The following is a 3,861-nucleotide window of genomic DNA, read 5'->3' on the forward strand; positions in this document are numbered from 1 at the left end:
CCACTACACCTGGCCCATTTGGGATCTTGCTTGCAGAGTTTGTAATCCAGAAGAGGAAGTAAAACCTGCAGGGACCCAGGATATGAGGCTCACCTTAGTAAGTTGTATACAGTCCTTCATTTTAGAATAAAAATATAAATGTCCCGAATGGGACATCTACGCCACCTCCTCTAAGGCTCAGGGAACATCACAGAAGAGGAGGCAGAAAAAGATGTAAAAGCCAGAAGATAATGGAGTACTATGCTTCTGGATATGACATGGCCAATGTAATCATGTACACACGAAAGCTGTAGCTACCTGCATAAGACCTGCGTGTATGCACACACACACACACATACACACACACTCACATGTACATGTAGACACTTACATGTACACACACACACACACACACACACACACACACACAAGCAAGAATAGGACTAGTTGGGAAGAGAAGGGGGGTCAGCAGGGATGAGATGGGGAATAAGAGAAGATAATGGGGTGAATAGGGCCATCACAACACATTGGCTAACATTTGTGAAATTGACCAAAATTGATTAAAAAATAATGAAAATGTAAATGCAGATTGGGTACTGAGAGCAGTGACTGAAAGGAGAAGCTTGATCTGAAGGTTCCTGTTTGTGTTTCTGTAACCACCTCAGAAGGCACGCAGACATCTGATTGCTTTGAGCCTGCCTTCCTCAGTGGCGGGCAGATGTCTCTCAGTTGGTGTGGGGGATGCTGTGGTGGGAGATCGTGCAGCATTGCTTTTTCCTGGGCGCTGGTATCTTGGGTAAGCAGTGACTTGGTGTGCTGTGAGCCATTGAACTGTTCTGAGAAGGTGGCTAGTTTTCATTCAAAGGAAAGCTGGTTCAACTGCTGTAGGATGAGGAGGCCATGCATAGAGCTCCAGTTCTCTACAGCGGGGGCTGCCATGAGGTAGACAAGTAGGTGCAACTTTAGTTTTAGAAGTGTGCTTTATGTCAAGGTCCTCAGAGAAAAGAGAAGTAAGCTTTGCTGTAATAAGTGTGAACGAGGTTATCCATTGGGCTTCAGCTTTCCTGCTGCCTATGGCTTAAAGCAGAGTTGCGACTGGCTGTCCTGGAGCTCTTGGAAGCCCTCCTCCCTCCCTGTTTGTCTTCTCCCTGTTCTGGATAAATCAACATGTCACCGAGGTAACAGTTCAAGTCTCCCAAGAGAGCTGGACTACCCTGGCTTAGCCCAGACCTCCAGAAAGGCAGATGTAAGCTGAATTAGGACTAGCTACATGCTAGTCTGGAGGGAGCAGGAGATGGTTCCCAAGGTCCCATCTGAGTAGCGTGTAATCTAAGTTGTCTTCAAAAGCCACAACTGCCCCCCCCCCCAATCTGTATTCCATGGTCTCGGGAAATCAAGGGCATATTTTAAGAGGTTTGTATTACAGAGTGGTCATGAGGACTTGGATATGTACACATTTCTGAGAGTCCAAAGGTGCACAGGAGCAGATTGGGGAGTTGAAGAAACAGTGTCACAGTGGAGTGAGGCAGGAATGAGAAGCCTGCACAGCTGTCTGTGTTTCTGCGGTCTTTGTTATTACCAGGGGCAAATTGGCTAGGAGATAGTACCCTGTTCTTCCACTGCCTTGCAATATTGTAATAATATGTGAATAAATATCGTAACCCTAGTGCTTATACACACCCTAAGACTGATAGGAGATATTTGCCAGGAGTTATTGTGAGGAAGCCATGAGCTTGGGTCAGAATGCTTGGCCAGCACATGAAATAACTGGCTGTGTGGTATTAACCTGAAACCTGCTGCTGAGCTATGTCAGCGTCTGGAAGGGAACAGGGTAGAGATGAGAGTTTAAACAAGACCTATTGGCAAGGTGCTTCTGAATGTGCCAGCTGGCTGCGATTTTAAAAATCAAGATTTATGTGTTTAGAATTCAGAATCGGGGTTATCGTATATGTTTCAAAATGTATGTGTATGTATAGGTAAGTATGCGACATGTACTAAATAACATCTTAGTTGACAATGCATAGACAGTGGTCCTGTAAGATCATGCAGCCTAGAGGCATTATAGCCATCTTAGTTTGTGTAAGTGCACTCTGGGATACTCACACAATGGAATTTCCTGATGATAATTCCCCCTCACTAAGTGATGTGTGTTGATGATGATGATGATGATGATGATGAAGAATTTCTGAATATTTGTCACCTACTCAGGAAATTGAAACTTAACTAGAGGATTTTTGGTAAGTTCCCAAGGTGTCATGAGCTTGTTTGAGACGCTGTAGACTGAGGATTTCCTGCCCCCTGCACCATGCCGGTGCTGGAGCTGTAGAGAGATTCCTAGGCACCCTCTCAGCCTCTTGGAGCTGAGAGTCTTGGGGATTTGGACCAGGAACCAGGATTTGATCAGATGAGCACTGTAACAAATAGATGACACCACCTGTGACAAATGCCCTGATAGATAAAGAGTGCCAGGAAGGGGCAGCTGGGTGGCCGAGGAGAGGTTTCCCTGAGGAAATGACATTTAACTTGACATCTGAAAAATGGATCAACAGGAGTGAAGGGCATGTGCAATGTATGCAAAAGTATGTGCAATGAAGTTTGGAATAACATCCTCTGTGTGTGTGTGTGTGTGTGTGTGTGTGTGTGTGTGTGTGTGTGTGTGTGTGTAAGGGAGTGAATCTTGTTTCTCCAAATAAAACCCAGGGAGTAAACACACTAGAACATCAGCTACTTTGACAGATGTGGAGAAATACCACAACATGATGATCCAGGCTGGGGCCGAAAGATCTGGAATGCCTGGGGTTGAAGTCAGACTGTGCCAATCTGCTATGTGTTCTTAGGCAAAACATACCACTGGCCTGTACCTCAGTTTCCCCATCTGCAAAAAGTCTCATGGTTGTGGTGAAGATTGAGTTAATTAGTATGTAGATGACTCAGACAATCCCTGGCTTTCTCTGTTTATTGCATATCAATTCTTCATTTTTAGTGTAGTTGCCTATCAACTAGAAAAAAGAAAAAAAAAGTCTGAGCCTATAATGTTAAAGTTGAGTTCCAGAGGTTGAGCCTGGAAAATAACTTAAAAAAATTCAAATTCAATGCTCTTTTTGCTAAAAGTATTGTTTTATTCACACAGTATTGTTCACACAGAACTCCATCAGTGTATTTGAGTATTTAAGACTGAATATGGGTATTTTTTTAATTCATCACCGTATACATTTCCTAGAATTGGTTTGAAGGAGGCTGGGTGTGGCTCTGTAAGTAAGTCAGTCCTTTTCAAGTTGCTGGTTTCCTCCTAGAATAGTGTCAAGGGGTTGCAGGATGCCTTGAAGCTGATTTTAAGGTAATGGCCCCATTGTTGGTGACAAGCATTTATCTGGCATGCTCCCAGCAAGCTATAGATCCTGCAGAACAGTGGTGGAGCACAGATACAAGCAAGGCATGCATGGTCTTGTCCTTGAGACTGTACAGACTTCAGTAGGCATTGGTGACAGACATGCAAATTAGCCATTACCCCTCTGACTGCTGCTCTTTTGGGGGAATCCTGTGAGAGCTGAGAACTGTTTGCTGAGCAGAGGAACGAACTTAGTAGCTCCCCGAGAAGGTGACTGGGATCTTGGATGTCTGAATGTGATGAGCTAAAGACAAGTCGTGCTATAAGAGAAGCCTGTTATGGCCACCAACTATGTATGTGTTTGGGGAGGTGGTGGGCATAGAGTAGATCTGTATTTTCTGTTCGATTCCTGATATAGCTGGAATAGTGTAATTATTGTCTACATAGTTACAGAAGTAGTCAAAGCTTCTAGCTCATTTTGATTGATAGTTTACTGTTCCTATAAAGGCAAAAACTCAGAGCCTGACGTCTTTAAAGTCACAGGCTGCCTTCTG

Source organism: Onychomys torridus, chromosome 7, assembly GCF_903995425.1.
Source record: "Onychomys torridus chromosome 7, mOncTor1.1, whole genome shotgun sequence".
NCBI classification, from domain to species: Eukaryota; Metazoa; Chordata; class Mammalia; order Rodentia; family Cricetidae; genus Onychomys; species Onychomys torridus.